Here is a 14,707-nt window from a genome sequence, read left to right as displayed (position 1 = left end):
CCCCTTGAATACCAGTACCAATACCACAGTCAGTCCAGCAACACTCAGTAAGAGGATTAGTAATCTCACAAGTTAAATTGCTATTAATAATACCAACATAGGAGTCACTCAGAGTGCAACACGGGGAAGGGAATCTCCATTGCACTCTTCCAATGGTTAACACATGCCACTAATAAATAGAACCCTCCGTTCAGGAGAGAAGTTATTAGAAGTCATGAACCATGATCACACCACGTATGACTGGTCCAATATTTAAAGAGTACTTCTGTCGTGAGGTTAGCTCCTCCGTGGATAACATAGCTATGAAATAGACTTCATACCTATCGCCACTACAATAGTGGAAGACACAGTGACTTGTAGAAAAACTACTACAGACTCCCTTGACACCAATTCTGACTGACCTCCAGGCATTGACCTGAAAATTACCCGACTACGTCAGACTCATTCTGAACAAGTTGAAATCTGCCAGGATTCTTGGTTTTCTTCCCTTGACATGCGCGATTGTGTAAGCATAAACGCACATGCACAACGGAACATCCAATTAGGATTTATGCTAGGATCACTTAAGGGTCCAAGCAAAATACCAGCTTTAGTAAAGTTGAACATTTACTTGTCGTGACGTTGTATTAGTTAATGTGACGACTGTTGCTCATCGAATGATTAACGGTTTATAATTGCGTGATTAAATGAATTAAGCACTGAATCAAGCAATTATTAACTCATCAACCTGGGGCACCATGGGAACAGTATTTTGATTGAGTTTCTATTTCCCAAATTAACTCAAAGGATATCAGAATATCGATTTTACAACAGTCGCTAAATTAATCAATTTCCTCTACAGTCTCATTCTGAACGTCGCATAATCCGGGAATCTGCACGGACCCGGGCTTCACCAATGAGTTTACCACACCAATCTTAGTTGATTATTTATTTACTAGCAAGCTAAAATGATGATAAAAATACACATACACAAAACACAGTATAGCTATTGATTAGGACTTAGTATAACGGGCCAACACACTATGGCACGTGTTACCCAAGATGGGGATTTAGAAGAGAGAGAAGCCAAGAAAGTACACGAGAGAAATATACATTTGGGTTCATTTCTCGGCCATGCTTATTTAAACCTAGCCTTGCCCCGAACTGCCGCTCTTATGGGTCAGAATATAATGATGTAATTACGTGTTGCAGGTCTCAGGTGGGAAGCTCCGCGTGGGTCGTTTAGGCTTCTCAATGACGCACTTCTCCGGTGCAACTCTCTGGTTGTCCTCACGATGTCAGTGTCCTTCTTGGCTTAGTGGTCTGATCCCTCGCGGTCTTCTGAGGACAGACAGCTCTGTAGCTCAGAGCTCACAGCTTCGGACTCGAACGGTGTATATACCACGATTCAATGAAGAGTGGAGGCTGGGTGGTTCGGCTTGAATTCACCCGCTTAGACACAGCTACTCGTCCGTAGCTCGTGTAGAAAAAGATTTCTTTGTCTTCAACCTTGTGTTTCGTTTTGGGGTTCGTTGACTTTGTTAGACCTTCGCTGCAGCTTGGGGTCAATTAGTCTCATATGTTAATTCTTCACTCTCCTGTCTTATACCCTTGGGTCAGAAGTGGGCGTAACCGCCTTTAGGGCAATTCTCTGGGCGGACCAAGTTAAGGGGCAAGGCCTAGATTTGACTAAAATCCTATTTTAGACACTACCTTCACATCTCATCTTTACCAAAACATTCTCTTTGATTTGGATATTTTCCACACAACGTACAATGTATAAACATCAGGCATATACTGGGAAAACTCTTAAAGGTACAATGTTTTCATAATAACGTCATCTCTTAACCTTTAATAACAATTCAAAAGTTACATACATTTTCATATTCCACCTCTCGTCATGACCACCGTTGTGGCTGACGGAAACCATTGTTCCAAAGTCCCTTTATTGCATGTTTAATGTTCTGAAGCCAGAATTCCATTGTGAGGACAAAGGAATTTCTCTGTGGCCTAAGGTTTATTATGGCGTGAGGGGTCATAAAACCCCCACATCTTCAGACCCCTAGATCTCTCCTCCTCTGTTGGGGTTTTGGGAGATAATCTGTAGGGTGGTGGTCTCCTGTACCCTGACCTGATCAGGACAGTCATGACATACTTCTAGGCCTTTGACTCTACAGCACTCACCAGTTTTCTAACCAGAAGTCCATAGGTCATCCCTGTAGACTGCCCAAAACTAGTGCCTTACAGCTGTAGACTTATCATATAGTTGTCAACTTAGGATAGTACCCTAAGCGCCACCCCGCAAATTAGGAAAGCCCTAGATATGACATTATACAATGCCATGATAGGGTCATTTTGCCAAGACCATGGACGTAGATAGAATACAGTCCAATTAGATGATTAAGGTGGCATAACTATATTTTGTTTTGTTTATGCTTTCATTCATTTTGTTTCATTTTCTTCGGCACATAGAAAGTGATAGAGCCATAAACAACTCCCCCATACAACCATCAGTTAGTGCCACAACGCCGCTCATTTGGGAGGAAATGTAATGATATATTTCATGAGTGTGTGTGCGTTGTTAACATCTGCCTAAGTTACTGCCAAGATATTCCAGTCTGGACGACCAGACGACGGGTCCGGAACGGCGATCCCAATCCGGACATCCGCTGCCGAGCCATGGAACGGACTTCTTCATTTGCAGAGACCCTACCCGGGTCGACTACCAGAGGGGGGACTGCAATAGCAACCACCAACTGGACATCTGCTGCCCAGCCTTGGAGCGGACTTCTTCATTTGCAGACACCCAGATGGGGACCACAACGATGATCCACAACCAGGACAACTCACGTTCATTTTTATGTTGGTTTACAACATGCAGTTTAATCACAAGATTGAACCCAACATGGGGGGACTGTCATGACATTGGCCTGTGGGTAAGGTTTATGACCCCCCCCCCCCATAAATACCTTTCTCCCTTCCCCTCTCTGACCCTACTGAAGGACTTGAAAAGCCTGTGTTAAATATAGAGAGTCTGGGAACATCAAACAAATGGGGAAAAGGAACCATATTTTGGTAATAAAACCAGTTGGAAATATGCTTGGGAACGTAATGAGTATGTATGTCAGTTCGGTTGTCATCTGAGACATTATGACTGATGACAGGACGACATAAACTGTACCTGGGAAAGTATACACCCTCTAGTTATCAGAGTCACATGGAATTGTTATGCAATTGAAATGTTTGATATTGAAATTGTTTGTTAGGAGATTAAATGTCATTTTAGCTTCCAAATGAGAGAATTGGGTTTTCATAAGGAAAGTGCCCTGCTTGATCAGTGGCCCACCCCTGTAAAGAGACAGGGGTTATAAACGATGAAACACATCCTTCCCCCTCTCCACTATATAAGCCTTTGACGAAAAGATAACCACATGTTCCAGTACGTGAGGTCTGCAGCCTCTACGTTAGAAGGACACACGTCAAGTACAGAACTAAGCCAACCTCGGCGTGAGCTTTGGTGGCGAATGGTATGAACTTTGAGCTTATTCACTACAGAAGTGATACTTCCTAGCCGTTGAGTTAGCAGCGGCCGCTGTAGACGGGGGCTAGGAAAGGACGGACGACGGATCCAGTCTAACAACCAGACGAAGATACCACCACGTATCCAATTTACCACCAGAGACATTCTTCCGAGGACAGGAAGATCTGTTGGCCAACCCGGCCAGCATCTACGACCAATCTACCGAAGCGCAGCTCAGAGTAAATGTTTATTGCATTTTCCTTTTCCAAATGGGCGGTAATTTAGAATGCATAAGATAATGTATTTACGATAGCATAGCTGCTGTTTCTTTGTTCCTAAATCTTCCCGCTCTTTCATTCAAGCCCAACCCCCTTTCCTTTGTGTAACCAGCCATCATACAGGTTCCGTCTACCAGGACGTTTTCTGTATGACATCATTTTATTCTGTGTATATGTAATTCTGTGTGATTAGTTTAGGTATTTAGTAAATAAATAATTAAACCCAATTTGGTATTGCTGATTCAACTTGTTAGCCAGGGTTCGTGAAGATAGCCAAGAATTTACAACTTTCATTATGAGACTGAAAATAAGATAAGGGTTAATATTGACTGCTATCGATGTAAAGTATTACTAAGTATTTTAAGAGTTTATTCGGAAGATAACGGCTCTATAAACGTTCTTCCGTGGTGCCCCGACTTTCTAGTTAATTACATTTACATGATTAGCTTAATCAGGTAATATTAATTAGAGAAATAATTTTATAGGTTAGCATGTCATATCACTTAATCCGGCATAGCCAAAGACACGACACCAGAATATCACTCCGGAGGAGGTAAGCCGGGTTCTCGGGGAGCCGGGGTAGGCTGTACAAACCCACCACTGATAGTAGACAGGTTACTGGGTGGTTGGGAGGGCGAGACACAGATGCAGACATGGGAGGCAGATGGTTCGAGTCTCTGATATTTATTATAATCCAAGGGGCAGGCAAGAGAATGGTCGTCGACAGGCAAAAGATCATAACAAGGTCAGAGTCCAGGAGGTACAGAGTGGCAGGCAGGCTCGAGGTCAGGGCAGGCAGTATGGTCAGGCAGGCGGGTTCAGAGTCAAGGCAGGCAAGGGTCAAGATGGATGACACCTGGAGGGGTGGAGACAAGCATAAGGACAGGTGAAACAGATCAGGGTGTGACACATTATACTGAAGCCTATCTGCACTACCACGCTAAATATGTGTAGCTCTTAACCCTTGGAAGGATGGGGAATGAACGGGCAACCTAAGAAACCTGCACAATCTAAGTTTTGAAAGCTGGAACCATTAAGAGCTTTGACAGGCTGGCACAGTCCAGTTGCTTGTCAAGACGGTAGGGAAATCTGCACTGTAGGCCTACCATAGGAGTGGAGAATAGCTGCCCAGACAAACGGTAGCTAAGCTAACAAGTCCCCAGGCTCTGGAACAGAGAGGGGGGCTGCAGACTATGGCAGATCCATCCATGCGAATCTAGCCCACTGAGCAGCTCCAGCTTCGTACGCTTGCTGTTACCCCCAGTCTAGAGCTGGTCTCCTGGGACAGAGCTGTCTACTACATCCCCCATCACACCACGTCAAACATGTGGAGCATTAGGGATCAAAAAGAGTTTCAGAGAGAGGTGGAGAGGATCCTTGTTCCTAAATAAATCAATGGGATATACAGTGTAGCTAGTCTCACACGAAGAGTATTAGCGCCTATGTGTATCTATAGCAATGCCTAAATGAATGCACCATCCATACAATTGTTATAATCACTAAATATTCTCCAAGAATTTCGTCCCCTTCCAAATTAGGAGGAAGGTAGTCTTGCTTGTAAGACTCATGGTGCTACAAAGCGGCTGTGGGGAGAGACTAGGGGAAGATAAAGTCGGTCTACATTTGACATTGTTCCCTTATCAATCATAAAACCATGGTACAACTGGGGAGAAGGAAACTAAATTATACTACGCTACGCCTTTGATATTGCTGGTATCATCAGGCATCAATGTGTCCCTGGAATAAGACATAAACCTGCAGTGAACTGGGAAGTCACTTTAAAGTCAGATGTAATTAGTCCAAATGAAGTGAGGGATCCACACAGCAGTCAGCATGTGGCATATGAATACAACATGGAGGTGACAAAGACCTGAGTTCCTGTCTGATTAGTACTGTGGTTGACAGCAGACATCAGGCCTGACTGGCACATCAAAAGAAACTGCAACACTTGTAAGTAACTTGTGGTATTTATCATGCTTCCTTCCACCACTGAATTTACGCCATTCCCCTACCTTACCTATCACAGTGTGTCCATTTTTCGACTCAATCGAGTAATTATTTGTTGTTCGCTGTGTTCATGTTTTTTTGGGGGCGTATCACAAAATAACTGACTTGATCATTTATCTGCAGATTCTTAAAAGAAAAAGTAAAGCGGGAAAGAAGAAGAAAGACTATCTTACCTCTCTACCTGATGTTCTTTTTGTGTGTGAGGCTTAGTCGGCCCTGGCTGCCTGCGCCTAGCGATCCCAACAATCCCTTTATCTGCCTTTCATTACGGTCTCACTCGCCCTCTTAGCAGAGCGGGTGTCTGGGAGAGACAGTCACTTTCTCCTAGCCTGTGATGTTCCTGCAGATTACATAGGTGCTTTGAAGCCGCTGCACTCCTCGATGCCGGGGCCTCAGACAGACCCATGCATCTGCCAGATTGACGCCGAAGCAGCAGAATGGGGCAGAGACGCCCTCTGTTGATCTAGGCCTCTTTTGTCTTTCATGTGTCACATTCGGATGTCGCACCAAAGCCACACCTATGCAATCTGAATCTGCAGTGGGGCCCGCCTGCCCGAGAGACCAGCACACAAGCACATAGACCAGATGTACGGACGGGATGGGGAGTAATGGGCCTCTGTAATTACTCTTACCTGTGGGCATCTGTCTAGAAATGAGACAATTACTGCGGTCGTCCCCACATGGTATTCTCCCTCTCTGCCAAAGCACATTCATGTGGGCTATTTATTCCTTACCGGCAGATTTAATTTTATAACAGCGTAAGAGCATTAGAGGACAGCATGTAGGCTCATTTTCTAACAGTCCCGGTCAATGCTGCAGAAAGGTATAGATGTTACTACCCTTAGGGCAGTTAGAATAGCAGATGGAAAGATACTGTTAAAGTTGCTGCCCTGGGGCAGTTAATGGTTCACTCTGATAAAATAGGCCTTACAGATTTTTGCCATCTTTAACAATTTGGGATGAGTCAATACCTCCTCTCATTATTGGGTGTCAAATTGGGAGTCACAACCTTTGGTTGGAATGTCAGGTTAACTCCCAAAGTTGGAAGTTCCTTCCCCGTAAAATGTGGAACGTCAACAAGTGCAGAGACAGTGTTACCCCCTCATACAGTACCAATCAGTGTGTCTGGATGGTAAACTCTCATTGTGTTTGCAGACTCAGAGACCATTTCCTAATGGCTGCTTTACAGTTTATATGAACTTTTCATGCAGCTTAGGATGTGAAAGAGGACCATCACCAGGCTTTGAACACTGGTCCCCTGTGTATTCTCCCCACCCCAGGACCACTGTCTTCAGAGGCTAAAAGACAAAATAGGCCAAGAGTGACATAAATCACTGGTTGAAAACACACACACACCTCCTCCCCCTCCTTCTCTTTGTCATATACACATGCAGACACTGTCAACCCGCAACAAGACTCCCCCGCAGTCACACATCAGAGTACTCTCCACTTACACAGAAAATAACTTCCACATCCATTGAAATGGAGCTTTCAAAAACAGAAAAATACGTTAAAGCACCTTAAAGCACAAGACGTTAAACTACAAAAACATGAAGTAAAGCCCAATAAAATATACATTACAGTAATTGGATCAGAAAAGACTAGGTCTGATGATGGGAAGCGGGAGATGCTAATGACAGCATATCAAATGACCTCATGCAGCACTTCAAACACGGCTCTGCATCAATTCTCCTCTATCTGTAGCAGCACATGGTACCCTGGCTGTTGAAACTAGTTTTACAATATGTTTGAGCGAATAATCACAAATTCAACACAGTACAGACTACAGTAGATGATGATTTCATCACCATAGTGATTGATGTACAGTGCTTTGCTCCAAGTTGGAACTTCCAACACAGAGCCAGGTCATATCAAGTGACTCCAGTGGCTCAAGACTGTATTAGCGATATTGGGACATCGCCATGGTGAATGTTGGGAGTAATACAGTCTTATAACAGTCTAACAGAAAACTAAAGCTACACACAAACACCGTGAAGGCCGTAGATAGGAGGAGAGTTAAACGTCATTCTGTGATTGAGTGAGTGATGGAGTCTCAAAGCAGCCATCACAGTGACAGATTGGCATCAGTCAGGACAGACAGGCAGGAGAGAAAGAACGATTGGCGTCGACTCTTTGATGTTTATATCTCTTTTATCTGATTGCTGGTTATACATTTTCAAACCCCGTTCGTTGTTGACAGACATGGTGACCCTAAACCATCATCTCTGTCACATCTGAATAGGATTCAGCTTTGAGTTTATAGAAGAAACCGTTAATCTGCTTCGCAGTGTTTATCTCTGTCAGGGAACAACTGATGTGCCATTCATTCTGTGTACACGACCAATAACATTTTCTTTGATTTGATTACATGCTTTCAGGTCATTTAGAAATAATTACAGTGGGGGAAAAAAGTATTTGATCCCCTGCAGATTTTGTACATTTGCCCACTGATAAAGAAAGGATCAGTCTATAATTTTAATGGTAGGTTTATTTGAACAGTGAGAGACAGAATAACAACAAAAATATCCAGAAGAATGCATGTCAAAAATGTTATAAATTGATTAGCATTTTTATGAGGGAAATAAGTATTTTACCCCCTCTCAATCAGAAAGATTTCTGGCTCCCAGGTGTCTTTTATACAGGTAACGAGCTGAGATTAGGAGCACACTCTTAAAGGGAGTGCTCCTAACCGCAGCTTGTTACCTGTAAAAAAGACACCTGTCCACAGAAGCAATCAATCAGATTCCAAACTCTCCACTATGGCCAAGACCAAAGAGCTCTCCAAGGATGTCAGGGACAAGATTGTAGACCTACACAAGGCTGGAATGGGCTACAAGACCATCGCCAAGCAGCTTGGTGAGAAGGTGACAACAGTTGGTGCGATTATTCGCAAATGGAAGAAACACAAAAGAGCTGTCAATATCCCTCGGCCTGGGGCTCCATGCAAGATCTCACCTCGTGGGGTTGCAATGATCATGAGAACGGTGAGGAATCAGCCCAGAACTACACGGGAGGATCTTGTCAATGATCTCAAGGCAGCTGGGACCATAGTCACCAAGAAAACAATTGGTAACACACTACGCCGTGAAGGACTGAAATCATGCAGCGCCTGAAGGTCCCCTTGCTCAAGAATACATATACATGCCCATCTGAACTTTACTAATGAACAATCTGAATGATTCAGAGGACAACTGGTGAAAGTGTTGTGGTCAGATGAGACCAAAATGGAGCTCTTTGACATCAACTCAACTCGCCGTGTTTGGAGGAGGAGGAATGCTGCCTATGACCCGAAGAACACCATCTCCACCGTCAAACATGGAGGTGGAAACATTATGCTTTGGGAGTGTTTTTCTGCTAAGGGGACATGACAACTTCACCGCATCAAAGGGACGATGGACGGGGCCATGTACCGTCAAATCTTGGGTAAGAACATCCTTCTCTCAGCCAGGGCATTGAAAATGGGTCGTGGATGGGTATTCCAGCATGACAATGATCCAAAACACACGGCCAAGGCAACAAAGGAGTGGCTCAAGAAGAAGCACATTAAGGTCCTGGAGTGGCCTAGCCAGTCTCCAGACCTTAATCCCATAGAAAATCTGTGGAGAGAGCTGAAGGTTCAAGTTGTCAAACGTCAGCCTCGAAACCTTAATGACTTGGAGAAGATCTGCACAAAGGAGTGGGACAAAATCCCTCCTGAGATGTGTGCAAACCTGGTGGCCAACTACAAGAAACGTCTGACCTCTGTGATTGCTAACAAGGGTTTTGGGCACCAAGTACTAACTTATGTTTTGCAGAGGGGGTCAAATACTTATTTCCCTCATTAAAATGCAAATCATTTTATAAAATTTTTGACATGCGTTTTTCTGGATTTTTTTGTTGTTATTCTGTCTCTCACTGTTCAAATAAACCTACCATTAAAATTATAGACTGATCATTTCTTTGTAAGTGGGCAAACGTGCAAAATCAGCAGGGGATCAAATACTTTTTTCCCCCACTGTATGTACTGGAGATCCTGGATGATAGTGCATTGCAAAAGCTTATAGAGAATAACATAGAGGCTGTATGACAATTTTCAATGGACAATAGCATAAAACTGGGTTGTCCAAGGTCATAAAAAAGCACTACCAATGTCTGTACAAAAATGTTACAACACGGTTCTATGGTATTCAAAAACTGTAGAAACTGGATTGTTCCAATGACTTAAATTTCAAATGATGATAGTATTTTGGCCATACAGTGGCATATAAACACTGCATAACTCAAGTGCTGATGGGTTGGTCAAATCCAAACCATGTGCAAGACAGATAAACCATTTCAAACCCTCTTCTGTGTCCCCCTGTTTGTGTTTTTGTTGTGAATGTATGGAGACCAAAAATTTTCATTCCATACAGGCCACAGAGTGGGAAGCGGTTTCCCATGGTTCCATTAGGATGCTACATGCTTTCATGTGAAAAATAATCTCTGGGTCCCCTCAGCCCCTCTGTTGTGACAGGGGATAATGAATTTCACAACATCTGCCATTTGTTAGCCCTGTTCGGTGTAACCGATCTCCTTTTAATCCCGAGACGTCCAAAGACTTCCAAAGCGTGTGCAGAGCCACAGATGAAATGAAACAGATGGATCCCATGGCCTCTCTGGGCTGGGAGTAGGGGTACAGAGTACAGACAGGCAAGCAGGCAGAGGATGGGGCTGGGAATAAGAGCTGGGGCTGGGGAGTAGGGGTACAGGCTGGGACACACGCTATACAGCTTTCTATTGAGTTACAGTACATCCCTTAAAATGCACTGAAAGTATAGGACCTCTGTCATATGTTTATAGGTATTCAGTGTAGTGGTAGTGATTTTCAGCCATAATGTTAGCTTATTCAAGCTCTTTCCTCAAGAAAAGTGAAGATTTGACATGTCAGTGTTAAATGATTTGAGCCTTATCTCAGTTTCAAGGGACACCGAGTACTGGACAGTGATTCTCTCTCCCCAAGGCTTGTGAGGGATAGAGAGTGACAACACAGGCAGATAATAGTCGAGACTATTGACAAAGAAGCTGGGACACTGCTCCTCCTTTAGGCTTCTGTATCAGAACTCATCAGACAGTGACAGTATTAAGCCTGAGCTGAACCAGAGTGATGGGTTTTAAATCAACTGACATGATTTACCTCACTGCTTAAAACGGTTATCCTTAAGGGCAATAGAAAAATTGTGTTTGCTTGCGTGGGCCGGGCAGTGATAACGCTAAACTGTTTTGCTGTACAGATAGAATACAACTAAAATCCTCAATGATCAACTTTGAAATATAAAAATATGATTACTTCACAAAAATGTAGAGGTGTTGATATCCAGATAAATTATATTTCGTTGAGGATTGTTTTGATAGCCATACATGATTATACATAGATGATTATACAGATGATACATTCATCAGAGCCTCAGAATCACCTTTCCATCTGAAAGGAAGGTATGGTCGGAATGGCCAATTCTGTTTCTTTTCGTTTCCACCAATTCTGAATATGAGAAACTGGATTCTCGGCCCCCATCCTCTGCCTCTTCATAAAACCTGGAATGTGCTTCAAAGAATGCACACTATCTTCCCTCCATGAATAAAACATCTGTCATTCATCGGCCTGCAAAATATGTGGTGATTTAACAGAGCATAACAGCTCTGAAGGGGATAGAGGAGGCAGAGCAGAAGCCTGTGCAGTGTCCTAATAATAAGCCATGTACAAGTGTTAGCTTAGGCTATCTCTCCCTTTGGACAGTTCACAGTTTACTGGTCTTGGGCCCAGGCCAGGGCAAGTAAAACTCCTATTTGTGATCCATAATGACAATAGGAGTTATTACATGAAATAAAAACAATTCAGTGTTTCAAAGCTTGTTCACGTTAGAGCATTATTATCTATCGGCATCCACAGACAGTCCGACAGAGAATTAAAGGCAGACTGGACTGGTGGAAATGTAAAGTAAACAATGTAGTGAATGGTCTGGGGGGCTGCCTCAGGGAAAGCTAAACGTACAGTAAAAATGTGTCCTGGATCAGTTGGCCTTTTATGCTGGTCAAAGTGAAAAGTCACAGAGGAGGGGAATGGAAAGTGGGACAGGCAACTGCCATGTGGAAGTTAGTGGGTCAAAGTTACTGTCTCTGTACCTCATTTATTTCTATACATTTTCTCTGAGTAAATTCACTTATTCACTCCCTATGTCTCCAAAGTGAGGGGGTGGAGGCTCCAAAAACAAATAGGTGAGAAACAGTGGTCTAGCTGTCTATCCTAGTTGGCTCCAGAGAGGGCATGGAGGGGAAGCCTGTTACTCACACATCAGAGGCTACATTCACCCTTCGTTCCTCTCTGTCAGGGATCCCTCTCGGCTCTGCCTGACTGTTCGGGCCAGGGGCATCTGAAACCTTAGGGTGCTTCACCTTTCTAAAGCAAGTGTCCATTTATTATTATACAAAATTACTCAGTAGGAGGATGAGATGACGTCAGAGAGAGATAGGACAATCACCTCATTACCACCGATACATCTACGATAATCAATCATTTCAATAAGCATTTTTCTACGGCTGGCCATGCTTTCCACCTGGCTACCCCTACCCCGGCCAACATCTCAGCAACCCCTGCAGCAACTTGCCCAAGCCCCCCCACCCCCCTTCTCCTTCACACAAATCCAGACAACTGATGTTCTGAAATTGATGCAACCATTTAGAATCCCACCGTACCTTCTCCACTATGCAATCTGGTTTCCGAGCTGGTCATGGGTGCACCTCAGCCACACTCAAGGTCCTAATCATAACTGCCATCGATAAAAGACAGTACTGTGCAGCCGCCTTCATCGACCTGGCCAAGGCTTTCGACTCTTTCAATCACCGCATTCTTATCGGAAGACTCAATAGCCTTGGCTTCTCAAATGACTGCCTTGCCTGGTTCACCAACTACTTCTCAGATAGAGTTCAGTGTGTCAAATCGGGGGGCCTGGTGTCCGGACCTCTGGCAGTCTCTATTGGGGTGCCACAGGGTTCAATTCTCGGGCCGACTCTTTTCTCTGATTATATCAATGATGTCGCTCTTGCTGCTGGTGATTCTCGGATCCACCTCTACGCAAACGACACCATTCTGTATACATCTTCTTTGGACACTGTGCTAATGTAACAGTGTAGGTTCCGTCCCTCTCTTCGCCCCAACCTGGGCTCGAACCAGGGACCCTTGCACACATCAACAACTGACACCCACGAAGCATCGTTACCCATCGCGCCACAAAAGCCACGGCCCTTGCAACGCAAGGGGAAACCCTACTTCAAGTCTCAGAGCGAGTGACGTCACTGATTGAAACGCTATTAGCGCGCACCACCGCTAACTAACTAGCCATTTCACATCGGTTACACTCACCCCCCCTTTGACCTCCTCCTTTTTCGCAGCAACCAATGATCCGGGTCACGGCACCAATGTAACAGTGTAGGTTCCGTCCCTCTCTTCGCCCCAACCTGGGCTCGAACCAGGGACCCTTGCACACATCAACAACTGACACCCACGAAGCATCGTTACCCATCGCGCCACAAAAGCCACGGCCCTTGCAACGCAAGGGGAAACCCTACTTCAAGTCTCAGAGCGAGTGACGTCACTGATTGAAACGCTATTAGCGCGCACCACCGCTAACTAACTAGCCATTTCACATCGGTTACACTAACAAACCTCCAAACGAGCTTCAATGCCATACAACACTCCTTCCGAGGCCTCCAACTGCTTTTAAATGCATGTAAAACTGACTATCCTACCGATCCTTGACTTCGCCGATGTCATTTACAAAATAGCCTCCAACACTCTACTCAGCAAGCTGGATGTAGTCTATCACAGTGCCATCCGTTTTGTCACCAAAGCCCCATATACTACCCACCACTGCGACCTGTATGCTCTCGTTGGCTGGCCCTCACTACATATTTGTCGCCAAACCCACTGGCTCCAGGTCATCTATAAGTCTATGCTAGGTAAAGCCCCGCCTTACCTGAGCTCACTGGTCACCATAGCAACATCCACCCGTAGCACGCGCTCCAGCAGGTATATTTCACTGGTCATCCCCAAAGCCAACACTTCCTTTGGCCGCCTTTCCTTCCAGTTCTCTGCTGCCAATGACTGGAATGAATTGCAAAAATCACTGAAGCTGGAGTCATATCTCCCTCTCTAACTTTAAGCATCAGCTGTCAGACCAGCTTACCGATCACTGTATCTGTACACAGCCAATCTGTAAATAGCACAACCAACTACCTCATCCCCACATTGTTATTTATCCTCTTGCTCTTTTGCACCCCAGTATCTCTACTTGCACATCATCATCTGCACATCTATCACTCCAGTGTTAATGCTAAATTGTAATTATTTCGCCTCTATGGCCTATTTATTGCCTTACCTCCCTACTCTTCTACATTTGCACACACTGTACACACACTGTACATTTCTATTGTGTTATTGACTGTACGTTTGTCTATGTGTAACTCTGTGTTGTTGTTTTTGTCGCACTGCTTTGCTTCATCTTGGCCAGGTCGCAGTTGTAAATGAGAACTTGTTCTCAACTGGCCTACCTGGTTAAATAAAGGTGAAATAAATTAAAACATTTAAAAATGAACAAATGTACTTCAGGCCTACATTGCTTCTGATTCCGGTGTCCAGTTTAGAAGTCTTAGCAATACCTTGAGACCAATACTGTGTTAATCACACCCCCTACAGGTGACTAAAGTTAATACATTCTTATGTCCTTTATATATATATATATATATATATATATATATATATATATATATATATATATATATATATATATATATATAATAGTCTATATATATGTATACGTGGGACCATTTCTGACACAATAAAATAAAAAATACAGTAAAAACATACAACACGGACACTGGACATGTTAGGTAGGTTTGGCTTATCTACAAA

General features: G+C 43.9%; 1 long non-coding RNA gene across 1 annotated transcript; it reads right to left on the bottom strand.

Annotated features, from left to right (window-relative positions):
* Positions 1–4,445: 4,445 nt before the first annotated feature.
* On the bottom strand, positions 4,446–13,902 carry LOC106562386 (uncharacterized). Its single transcript, XR_014379363.1, has 2 exons — positions 13,773–13,902; positions 4,446–4,633 (listed from the first exon to the last, which is right to left on the bottom strand). It is a non-coding gene; the product is annotated as an uncharacterized LOC106562386 (long non-coding RNA).
* Positions 13,903–14,707: the final 805 nt, after the last annotated feature.

The sequence above is a fragment of the Salmo salar genome, chromosome 11 (genome assembly GCF_965601325.2).
Source record: "Salmo salar chromosome 11, fSalSal1, whole genome shotgun sequence".
NCBI lineage: Eukaryota > Metazoa > Chordata > Actinopteri > Salmoniformes > Salmonidae > Salmo > Salmo salar.
This window is presented reverse-complemented; position numbering and strand designations above follow the sequence as displayed.